The 13123-nt window shown below is 37.3% G+C and overlaps 1 pseudogene; it reads right to left on the bottom strand.

Annotated features, from left to right (window-relative positions):
* Positions 1-11655: 11655 nt before the first annotated feature.
* LOC139467170 (uncharacterized) lies at positions 11656-12618 on the bottom strand (annotated as a pseudogene).
* Between the last annotated feature and the right edge of the window lie 505 nt (positions 12619-13123).

The following is a 13123-nucleotide window of genomic DNA, read 5'->3' as shown; positions in this document are numbered from 1 at the left end:
TGATCAGTTATTATGGGAAACCATATTACATGCTATTAGAGGAGAGTCAATATATTATTCATCCACAAATAAAAAAAATATTGCTAGAGAAAAAGAATTAGAAACTAAACTGTATGATCTGGAAACAAAAATAGATAATGTAGAATTAGAATTGGAAAAGACCAAAATATTGAGCACCATAGATGAACTAAAAGCAGAAAGGGAGGATATATATAAACTTAAGACACAGGGATTATTCGTCAGGTCAAAAGCAAAATGGATAGAGTATGGGGAAAAACCCAGTAAATATTTTCTGCATTTAGAACATAGAAATTTTTAAAATAAATCTATAAGTGAATTGATAAAAAGTGATGGAACAGTAATTAAAAAAACAAAATGAGATATTGGAAGAAACAAATTATTTTATCAAAAATTATATTCCAGTGAAGAATGTACACAAATTAATTTAGAAGAGCTTTTCACTGAGATAAATATTCCAAGACTAGACACAAATATTATATTAGATTTAGAAGGTGAAATATCTTATGAGGAAGCTCTTGTAGCATTAAAAAATATGAAAAATGATAAAAGCCCTGGACCTGATGGCTTTACATCAGAATTTTCTAAAATTCTTTTGGAATGACATTGGTAAATATCTAATAGATTCTCTTAATTATGCATACAGAAATGAATCTTTATCAATAACACAAAAACAAGGATTGATTACATGTTTGCCTAAAGAAAACAAATCTAAATTATTTCTAAAAAAATGGAGACCAATATCACTTTTGAATACCTCATATAAATTAGCATCAGCAATAATTGCAAACAGAATTAAAAAAGTACTACCCAAAATTATACATGAAGATCAAAAAGGTTTTGTTCCTGGAAGATATATTGGAGAAGTGACGAGGCTTATATATGATTTAATGGATTATACTGATACATACCAAATACCTCATAGACTATGAAAAAGCTTTTGATTCAGTGGATAGAAAATTTATTTTAATTGTTTTAGAATTTTTTACATTTGGACCAAATATACAACAGTGGGTAAAAACATTTTTTAATGGTATGGAATCAAGTGTTCTAGTAAATGGTTTTGCAAGTTCTTTCATTAAACTAACTAGAGGTTGTCGTCAGGGCGATCCATTATCACCATATTTATTTATTATGTGTGCTGAAATACTGGCAATTATGATTAGGAGCAACAAAAAGATAAAGGGAATTCAAATGGGACATGTAGAACATATCTTAGCTCAATTTGCTGATGATACTACTCTAAGTTTAGATGGCACAGAAAATGGCCTCTATGCAGTAATGAATACATTACAGTCTTTTGCTAGATTTTCAGGATTAAAGGTAAATACAGATAAGACCAAAATAATATGGATTGGATCCAAAAAGAGATCACGGTATAAACTATGTAAAGAATGGAAGTTAGATTGGACAAGTACAAAATTTAAATTGTTAGGAATAAATTTTGATGTGGACCTTGAAAAATTAGTGGAGATTAATTATGAGGAAAAAACGGGAAAAAATGAAAAGGAAATGAATCAATCGTCAGCAAGAAGTTTGACACCAATAGGCAGAAATGTAGTCTTAAAATCCCTTCGATTGTCAAAACTAAACAATTTATTCACTGCAATACCAAATCCTCCAGTCGAAACTATTGAAAATTTTCCAAACAAATGTTTTAGATTTGTATGGAAGGGTAAACCAGACAAAATCAAGAGAAGCAATATTTCATTACCTAAAGAATATGCAGGAATTAAAGTACCCATTATAAAAGATGTTATAGCAGCACAAAAAATAGTATGGGTGAAGAGATTACTGTATAGTCAGTCCAAGTGGTCAACTCTAGTTTCTTATTGTATACCGAATAGAAACAGATTACTATGGATGGCAGATGCTATGTACATTAATACTTACATTATCCCAAATGTTGTTAATTTATTTTGGAAAGATGTTTTGGAGGCATGGTCGCGATACCTGGGAATGAATAAAATAAAAACTAAAATTGAATTTATAAGCCAATCTCTATGGTATGATAACAATATTATGATTGGGGGAAAACCGGTATTTTATGGAAATTGGTTCTGTAAAGGTTTAATGTTTATTTGTGATTTATTGAAGGATAGCGGGGAAATATATACCTATAAAGAATTTGTGAAAGCATACAAAATTGAAACTGATTTTCTTACATATCAAGTTTTATTAAGTGCTGTCCACCAATATTGTAAAACCAACAATTTAGATAATTATACGGGAATATATTTACGACCAATATTACCCTTCAATGTATCACTTATAATTAATTGTAAAGGCGGAAGTAAAGACTTTTATAACACTCTTCTACAACCAAATTTCGTAAAAACCCATGGTATGCTTAAGTGGGAAAATATTTTACAAAAAGATTTTAGTAATGAAGAGTGGGAAATATATAATTTGATGGTTAACAGATGTACACAAAGTGTAAGTCTAATTTGGTTTCACCTTAAGATACTACACTATATTCTTGCAACAAATAGTTATTTATTTAAGATTGGTTATGAAGATAACCCCACATGTACTCTTTGTAAAACTTGCCCAGAAACCATTATTCATATGTTTTGTGAATTTCAATATACATATTCATATTTGGGAGGATTTGAAAGATTGGTTAGGGACAACAGTGGAAGGAAGTATTGATTGTAGTAACCAAAATCTTTTAATTGGATTTACAGGAAAAAACAATAACCAATTAAATATTATATTTTTAATTGCAAAATTTGTAATTTATAAACAAATGAGAAAGAAATCGATTCCACATTTTAAACAAGTAAAGTGGGAAATAATTAAATATTATGAAGCTACAAGATCTATTGCTTTCTCAAATTGTAAACAAGCTAAATATTTCTCTTTTTGGTCTTCATTCCACACATTATTCAAGAATACCAAGATATGATTTAATACTACAATTTGTCTGTTATTCTGTATAGAAACCTTATATATAGATCTACCAGATGTACCAGAGAAACAAACTACTGAATGTACAAAAAGGCGATTTGAATATATACCATGCTGATCTTAATGTAATATGTTCCATGTATACTTTGTATTTGAAATGATGGGAATAAAAAAAAATAATTAATAAATAAAAAAAAATCACGATCAATTTCATCATATCTGAAGCCAGTGTCTTTACGTGCACAGGAATTCTGCCTATGTTCAACGTTCTGGCACTTGAAACAGTTGGTTGGTTTGTTGTTTTACGTCGCACTCAGCTATATGACGGCGGTCTGTACATAATCAAGTCTTTACCAGACAATGCAATGGTTGACATCATGAGCATCGATCCACGCAATTGGGACCCCCCGATCCCGTTAGTCGCCTTTTACGGTATGCATTGGTTGCTCAAGACCTATTCTTACCCGGATCTTCACGGGTCTCATTTGAAACGGCGAGTAGGTCGTGTGATGTGGCGGTCCACAGGCATTGAGAAAGAACCAACTTTAATTGAACTTCGTAGTTCTATAGTTTCAAAAGTCAGAAGATAGTTGTTTCCTGGAAACACTCGGTCATCTTTATGATATGTGAATCGTTTGGGCTTCAATTACACCTTGACTGCGAAGTCCTGATACAATTTCTGCAATGGTCTCATCAGCTAGTCTGCGATTACGGTCACGGATTAAGATTTACTGGAATTTAGGGTCTTGTGTGCAGAACAGCTAACATCAAATTAATAGCTCGTGTTTTTCTAGACATTCTCTCCAACGCCAGAACGTATTTTTTACATCTTTCAACTCACCATCACTTTAAGTCTTTTTTCTAACATGAAACTAGTGTGCGGTCAGTCTTAGCTTTCATTACAAGGTACCGAGGCCAAGTATTCCTTTCGTAATACAATAACCTTGTCACTGTTTCATTATCAGATGAATCAAGATCAGAATCGGATTCTGTTGACATTTGCTATGTTCTTTCCCATGGTCTAGCAAACTTATTCCCTGCCCATCACAGAGCGCCAACAAGGATGATGCCGTATCTAAGCGATATTCCAGAAAAGTAACGCCATAGGGATACAGGAATGTTATACTCCAGCAGCAGTACAATAGATCTACATGATTTGCCCATGAGCCACCGCCTTCTGGGCATACAGTTAATCATAGATTGAAACTATACATTTGGAAATTACACATTTGAATTTGAAACAACACAACCCGAGGTAAACAGGTTGTCCAATTCGGTTCCCTTTTACGACCAGCAATGGGGTGCTTGGGACACATTCTTCCCTGGGTCCCCACGGGGCATCATGAAGCGAATACATTATTGCATTTTATCCCGAGATCGTGGAATATGTATGTTTATACATATAAAAATGTAACATTGAATTCGACAAGAATATATCTCGACTTGTATATTCAGGAATAATAACTGCTCTAATAAACAGTAGATGGTTTTCATAACTTGGTTCCTTGGTTTTCATACGAGGTCATGATGGAAAATTTGGCTTACACAGCACGAAACTCAAGAAGAAGTCTCTGGGATGATTCAAAATGAATGATGCTGCACTTTGAGCATCTACTGTACTTTTATTTCATACTATATTACATAGAAGTTTGCTTCTGTAGTTCCTGATTAATGAGGTATTGGAATCCTGCTTTTGATGCATTGAAATTTCGTACATCTTCATTGGCTCTAAATGTTCTCATTCCATTATCCATCACTGTCGTGCAATAGGCCTTCAGCCCTTGATGGGCAATGTTTACCCTTTGAAGACTGTTGAATTAAACACAGATATAATTCCCCTCTATCCTCAAAACTCCTAGCTTAATGTATTTAGTTGAAAGAACTGATAGTTTTAAATCTAATCCCTGATATGCTTGTTATCGTACAGTCCTTCGATGAAAGTTTTTTTTATAAAGTTTAAATATATGTATTATTAATGGCTAACTCCTCGTCACGATATTACTGAAATATTGCCGATGTGGCGGTTAATATAAACTAACTCACTCAATTAAATTGGATTTATTACTTATAGACATCTGGGTTATTGTGAGCAAAGTGAAGTGAAGTTAAGGACAAATACACTCATCAAGATATATAAGACTGGTACCATTCCTATGACAGTGTCATTCCTATTAGGAGATGGTAAATCTCCCCGCACTCAGCAATATTCCAGCTATATGACGGCGGTCTGCAAATAATCGAGTCTGAACCAGACAATCCAGTGATTAATATCATGAGCATTGATCCACGCAATTGGGATCGATGACATGCATCAACCAAGTCAGCGAGCCTGACCACGCGATCCGGTTAGTCGCCTTTTACAACAAGTATAGGGATCAGTTTGAATGATGTTATACACCGTTTATTGATTCCATTTCCATGTTTGATCACGGGAATCATTGAGTTCTGATTCGATTATTAACTTAAAGATCCAGGTAGAGAGTAGGTCTTCAGCATTCCATGCTTGTCGTAAGAGGCGACAAATGAGATCGGGGCGTCAGCCTCGCTGATTTGGTCGATGCAAGTCATCCTATTCCAGTTGCGTAGATCGATGCTCATGAAGTCAATCACTGGATTGTCTGGTTCAGACTAGATTATTTACAGACCGACGTCAAACACCTGGAATATGTCTAAGTGCGGCGTTAAACAACACACAAAACAAAATCAACTATTGTATGTATCCATTTATAACCCTAACTGACAACCCTGGTGCATACACTCAAAATGTCTCAATTAACGATGTACGTCTGCCTGTTGCAAAATACATTGCCTCTTTGACTAAGTATCCTGAAGTTCTGCGGCTTCAGGACTTTTCTGATGTACTCCAGGAAGTGTAAGTCTTAGAAATACATGACACATACCTACTCAATGATCATCATTGACCTGTAGTGATTCGTGTCAGAATAAGTTCCAAGTTACTATCGTTAGTGTCGACGATGACAGGAATTGGGTGGGAAGGCTATGTGAGTGTGTGTTACCGTACCTGATGTCGTGGTTCTTTGCACATGTGTCTTGTCACTAGTGTGCCTTTTTCAGATTTGATTACAGTTACGGGTGGTAGAGTTGTGGTATGTCTTACTGTGGCGTTCGAGGACATCTAGGAAGGGTAGTTGGTTATCCTCTTCCGTTTCACTTGTGAACTGTAAGAATAACCAACTACCAACTACCGTTCCTATAGCTCTTGATCGCTGGAACTCCAGCCAACAGAGAGCCTACCCACACCGATCAGTATATTCACTTCAAATCCAACCATCCCCTGAGAACTAAGACTGGTATCATCTTTACACTCACCAACAGAGCCAACAAGCTTTCATTCTGCTGACAACAAACTCGAGATCCATCATCTCCGTCATATATTCACTCCCATACTCGTCGACAAAGTCATACTCTCAACGCTCCATCCCTGACACAGATACACGACCACCAAACCTGAAACAGCACCCTTCCGCATCACCCTCCCCTTCATAGGAAAAGCTTCCTACATCATTCCAAGACCAAACAGCAAGCCAACATTGACACCTACTTCAACAGCTCCACCTCCCTCAATACCCTACTAAGAGTCAACGGAGGGAACGCCACCAAATCCAAAGAACCCAAGGGTCTAGTTTACAAAATTGACTGACTGTGGAAAATCCGATGTAGACGAAACATCCCGCTCCATCAACACCAAAATCAATGAGCACAAAACTTCAACTATCAACTCAGACAGTAAATCAGCCATTTCCAACCATATCAGCAACTGCCCCAATCACAACACAATTGGGAAAACACCAAAATCCTCTCCAACAACCTCCATGACATCACTAAAAGAAAACTCGTAGAAGTAGTCCAGATTCGCCGCCACCAGCCCTCTATCAAAAGGGATCTAGGCTAATTCATCTCATCCGCCTATCAAGCAATAGCCTTTCCAACCATCCCACCTTGTTTTTAATTCGGTTTAATTGTTTCATTGGCTTTCTGTTAACTTGGCTTCATCATCGTGTTTTCTGTCCATCCTGTTGTTACTATATTTCCATCTGTTACTGACAGTGTTAACCTACTAATGTTAATCCATCTGACGAGTGATAAGTGTTGCTGTTAATCCTCCACCTACTATATATATTCTGCACCATGCTCATTATTCAATCTTGCTTGACAACAGTATAAAGATTGACACCGAAACGTCGCTATTACAGCAACAAAGAAGTTGTTACCCATAACATTTGTTGTCTACTTTGTCATCCGTCAACTTCTAAGAAATGATTTCGATTTTAATAGACATATGTATCTGACGCGTATCAAATCGATTATCTGGAAAGTACTGTTTATTTTACGTAATTAAAAACCGAAATCAGATTCGCGATGGCTGCAACCATATCTCGTCACGTCAATTAAGTTATATAAATCTTACGTATTCTTATAACATCTTCGAGCAACTGATAAGAAGATTCATAAAGTGTAAAGTTTAATGTTGGAAATGTAAATTGTTAAGCTTTGGCTCTTAACTCACCCAAATGTTTTTTTTAAAACAGGGACACGCATCGCCCCTGATTTCAAATAAATCTGCTTTGTGCATTTGCCTTCAAATATGTGTAGATCTGATCACGAATAATAGTAGCACTTATGTTTCTACTAAGGAAGAAGCTTAATACTTGGTTGGTTGGTTAGTTAGTTGGCTTGTTGTTTTACGCCACACTCAGCAATATTCCAGCTAAATGACGGCGGTCTGTAAATAATCAAGTCTGGACCAGACAATCAAGTGATTGACATCATGAGCATCCATCCACGCAATTGGGATCGATGACATGTATCAACCAAGTCAGCGAGCCTGACCACCCAATCCCGTCAGTCGCCTCTTACGAGAAGCATGCTTAATGCTAGTACATATGGACGGGCATAATATTGTTTTTCTTTGGTTTAAGAAAAATGTCTCATAATCTTTTACTCAGCAACTACTTATTATAACCTTGTAAATATGATCAAAAAAACATTTTGTCCGTCAACATTTTCTTCACATTTGAAATTTTTGCTAATTCAGCTTGTCCAACCCACAAAGTGAGTAGGTGGGTGAGTTAAAAATACATACAAAAATACATACAAATTAGTCATTATTTCTTCAAAAATTGACAAATATACTTGAGCATAACAATATTGTTTATACTTCCCCGCATGGAGGCGGGTAAGTATAAGGATTAGGTTAATTTTTTACTGAAGGAGAGTGCCATTTTGTGTCTCAGAAGAAATTGGAGTTTTTAAAATGAAATGAGAGTGACTTAATCTGGCAAGTTACAACCAATCGCCTATCACATTCTGAGACTTAGTCACGTTTCGTAATCCAGATAACCCATGCAATTTGTTCAATTTGTTAATAAAAGAATTAAAAATGTATAGGGGAAATATATATCTCATTTCACTAAAGAAAACCGCTCTTTATTTTGTAAAAATAAACTATTGTGCATTGAGCGATTGTCTCCTTTAGCTATAGACGTAGGATAGAACTTCATGACGCACTGACCTTGCCATTCTGTACATCGTATTTAAGTTGTATCCCCGAGAGTGAGTGATTATCTCCCTTACCCGACCAGCTCTATTGCGCACAACCTTGGCAAATTATCTTATGTTATTCAGGCAGCCATCGATAAAAGTTCCAGGGAGGAGTTTTGGTCAAGCCAGTAAGTAACGCGCACTCAATCTATCTCACGTGAGACTGCTTACATTGTGGAACAGATATGAAGTTGCATGGGAGAGTAAATGTTGTTTCATGCCACCAGAAGCAATACATATGGACCAGGCAAACCAGTAGACCGATATCCCATTCCTATATCCCCATTCCACTTGGTTGCGGGGGGATAATAATCCACGCCGTCTGGCAACGGTGACCCACAAGTACAGTCACGAGGTCAAAGAGGCTGCCCGGCCGATGGAGATTCGATTGTGGCAAACAAGGCCTTGAGTTTGTTTGTTAATCATTTTTTAATTAATTAAAATGAGTACTTGTATTTATGGTCATTAGCAGAAGCCAATATTGCTAACTGGAGTCGGGTGTATTCCATAAACGAAACTTAATCAGCATAAAGATGAACACAGCTTGTTTGGCTACTATTTGCCTTTAGGAAGTAAGACGTTTGACATTTAAATATTTCACTGAAGTGCAAATATTGTTTATTACACAAAAAGAGCTAGTATATATCCCTGCGTTGCAACCGTGCTGAATTCTGCTCAATACTTCCATTTGCATAAACGCTATTGAATACTTGCTTGAGTAGATTTGGAATAATAGATATGAAAAAACAAGAACCATACCGTACGTGTACCACATCACTCAATATTATCAGGCATACCTTATTCAGAAATATTGTTTCTTAAAGGGGGATAGTAAAACCGCTTAAACAGTAATGATAATCAATCAACGGCTTAACAGAACTTCAGTTTATGTATTTTAATACCTGAATCGTCCATCTGATGACAGGAAAGAAGTAAAGTGAAATTTCTGATATAACAATACACGGGAAAGTGATGAAACAGTCGCCAAGGCCACACTCTCAATCTTCAAATGAAAATGCTCAATTACATTGCAAAATCATTACTCAAGAAACAAATGAAATCAATACGTACCAGGCTTTCCTTCATACAAACATCACGTTTGAATCGTATCATCACCACCGAGTAATGTCATTGGGGTGGCAACATCGTGTAATGAAGCCCCGCTGTCAATACGACCTGATATGTCTCAATGAAGTGATTCAGAGTGCCTACCAATCATTCCATGTAATTGTATTGTTGACAACACGTTCTTTAAATGCAGTAAGTAAAGACACATTAACAGTCGGTATAATGGAGATAGAGATAGTAATTTCGACAGGCACGGAAACCGTGCTGGACCTTTTTGTAAGAAAGTTAAATAAAAAAAATAAAACATATAGGTTTAAACAAGAAATTCGCGGTATATGCTGACTGTCCTAACATGTGTTTTTTGCTCCGTGAAGCAGTGTCCGAAAATGTGTCCTGACCAATATTCCCAGCCATCCTTCTACCAACTATACTACAGTGTTATGTATTGACAGCTTTATTTGACGCTGCAGCTATACTACAGTGTTATGTATTGACAGCTTTATTTGACGCTGCAGCTATACTGCAGTGTTATGTATTGACAGCTTTATTTGACGCTGCAGCTATACTGCAGTGTTATGTATTGACAGCTTTATTTGACGCTGCAGCTATACTACAGTGTTATGTATTGACAGCTTTATTTGACGCTGCAGCTATACTGCAGTGTTATGTATTGACAACTTCATTTGTCGCTACAACTATACGGCATAATGAAATGTACTACACACAAACCCGATTGGATTCAGGGTAGTAATAGGCCCAAAGTATTCTATGCTGGTCGCACAAGGGGACAAAATGGATCGGAGACGTGTTTGATTGCGTGTCCTCGCACCCCGTCATGCGTGGCTCGTTGCTTATAATATCAATCACGGGTTTGCCGGGTTTGCCTGGTCCAGATTCGACTTTTCACAGGCCACCGTCAGGCCACTTTGAAATATATTGGAGATCGACGCTAAACAAACAAACAAACAAGCCAATATACTCATGGTTGGTGAAATTGGAAATATGGTATACCAGATTTCACTATAAAGTGCATTGTCGGGAGTATCGTATTCTAATCGCACTTCATACACGTTCTAAGCCAATTTGCTCTTGCAATCACCATAATAGAAACATCCTTGTCTGAGCCACTGTACATTCGTTGCTCATTAAAAAACAACATTAAAGGCATCCACGACAATGTTAATTCAATGAGACAGAAACCCGCGCATGTATCTACACTTTAATCATGTGTCTAGGCAATAATACAATGATCAATGTTTGGATGGTCTACAGTACATTGCTGAACCTCATAGATTGGCAAACCAAAATAGGAAAATGAAAATCCCCTGGTCCTTTTCATTTCAACGATCGTCTAATTACATATAGTTGTAATCAAATTCACTCAGCTGCCACACTATAACAGTCACAGAATGTTGTTGATGAGGCTTATTTTAGCATTTAAACTCCATCATCCAATCCTTGGTTGATATGCTAGTAGCACACGGACAAAGTAATTGTCTTAAACGACAAACAACAAGAAACCCAGCGCTAGTGCCATATGGGCTGGAAAAGGAAAACAAACGATTCCTCTTGGGGGCAAAGGTCATTTAATAATGACAAATGTTTAATCGAAACATAAAACCTCCGGGTGGGAGGGTGGGTAACAAACAGACTGAGAAAAATCACCTGCACAACGTGTAGTTTGCAAGTTACGTTTGGCGCCTGTGACGTGTCCCTTGCAACAATAAAAAACAAATACCGCTTACAGCATAATCAGCCACTGACAGTCTGGATTGTCTCCCCTTGACTGTTAAATAAATGGACAGTAAATCAGATGCCATGGCATTGCCGTTTAAATTAAAATAAACTAAGGTTTATTTCTCACTTAAACTCCATCATCCAATCCTTGGTTGATATGCTAGTAGCACACGGACAAAGTAATTGTCTTAAACGACAAACAACAAGAAACCCAGCGCTAGTGCCATATGGGCTGGAAAAGGAAAACAAACGATTCCTCTTGGGGGCAAAGGTCATTTAATAATGACAAATGTTTAATCGAAACATAAAACCTCCAAACCCCCCAAGAGGAATAACCTGGTGAAAGTTCTGTGGTTTGACTTAGTTCACTATCCCTGCACTGAGAGATTGAGCAAGTTTCTCATGCATTGCATCATACACTGTAACATAGCGCTCATATGCATTGGAGCGCCAATCACCACGTAGCTTTATAAGCAAGGGTGGAATGCCAATGTCAAATGCATAGGAACATCCGCCTCTGCGGAAAGAGTGACCGCTGTATGCACCAGAATCATAACCTCATTTGTCCAGATAATATTTCAATGTTTTAACAAAACTTTTGTAAGTTAAACTCTTGAGGACTCCACTTCTGTCCACATATGAAAACAAAGGTGCATTTGAATGTTGAAGTTCTTCACTATATTGTGAAAGCAAATGTTCAAGTGCTTTAACAGGACAAAGCATAGAGTCGGGTACCCTAGCCAGCGGTAACTTTAACACTCGCTGACCAAACTGTATAGTTTTTGTGTGTCTGACAGTAATCATGGCACTATCTTTGTCAGGGGAAATCTTGGCATCGTGCAGACTCAAGTAGGTCTGCTTTCTTGAACCACTGCCTCTAGTTTCAGGGAGCATGGTAGATTTCCTCAAGAAACAGAAAAACGCAATGATGCAGGCTGCCCAAAAAGCTACCAGGAATGGTTCTGACATGTCCATATGACTGTGCGTCCGCCTTAGTATATCTGGTGTTATAGGAAGTTTTTGTTTCGTTGGTGTACCTTTTAGTCTTAAGATACCTTTGTGCAGGGCCTTTTGTTCCCATGTCTCCAAGGGGTTTGGTAACCCCACCTCAAGATGAAGCAGGCGAATGATATTCATATATCCTGGAATACTAGTTGCTGAAAGGGATCTTGTTAGGAACACTCTGTAAAGCAGTACTGTCATGCGGTCGGCTGGAACTGGTGTCCTACTAAAATACAGACAGAATCTCAGATATGCAGTTTTCATTGAGGAATATGTGCGCTTAGTAGTTTCGGCATATGTTGCCCGTCGAAACTGCTGCATCTCGCTATATAAGTGTCGCCACTGTTGAGCCACTTGCCCTGTAGATAGGACAAAGTTAGTTTGGATACGTGTGAGGATGCTGGCACTAGAATATACTTCCTGTAACAAGTTTCACAACACAACCAATAGAACGGAATAAACTGTATTGATTTATAAAGAAATGTAACATTGTGTAACCTGCTCAGAGAGTCAGCTGCAAGGTTATCTTTGCCTGGGATATATCTGGCTGAAAATTTAAAGTTATACACAGCAGAAAACCAGAATATCTTGCGCAGCCAACGCATGGCTAATCGGTCACGACTAGTACCTTTGTTAAGGGTATGCATAGTATAAGTATTGTCTGTGTAGACAATGATATGTTTGTCTGTCCAGGTTACACACCAGCGTTTGACTGCTAAATACACAGTGAACAACTCTTTCACATTGATGTGTAAATGTTCAACAAATGGGAAGTCTGTATGCCAATTATAATAGACCCAGTCAGGGCCGAAACATGCTGCGCCAC

The sequence above is a fragment of the Haliotis cracherodii genome, unplaced genomic scaffold (genome assembly GCF_022045235.1).
Source record: "Haliotis cracherodii isolate W230 unplaced genomic scaffold, xgHalCrac1.p SCAF_19, whole genome shotgun sequence".
Lineage (NCBI taxonomy): Eukaryota > Metazoa > Mollusca > Gastropoda > Lepetellida > Haliotidae > Haliotis > Haliotis cracherodii.
Note: the sequence above shows the minus strand (reverse complement) of the source record. Positions and strands in the feature narration are given on the sequence as shown.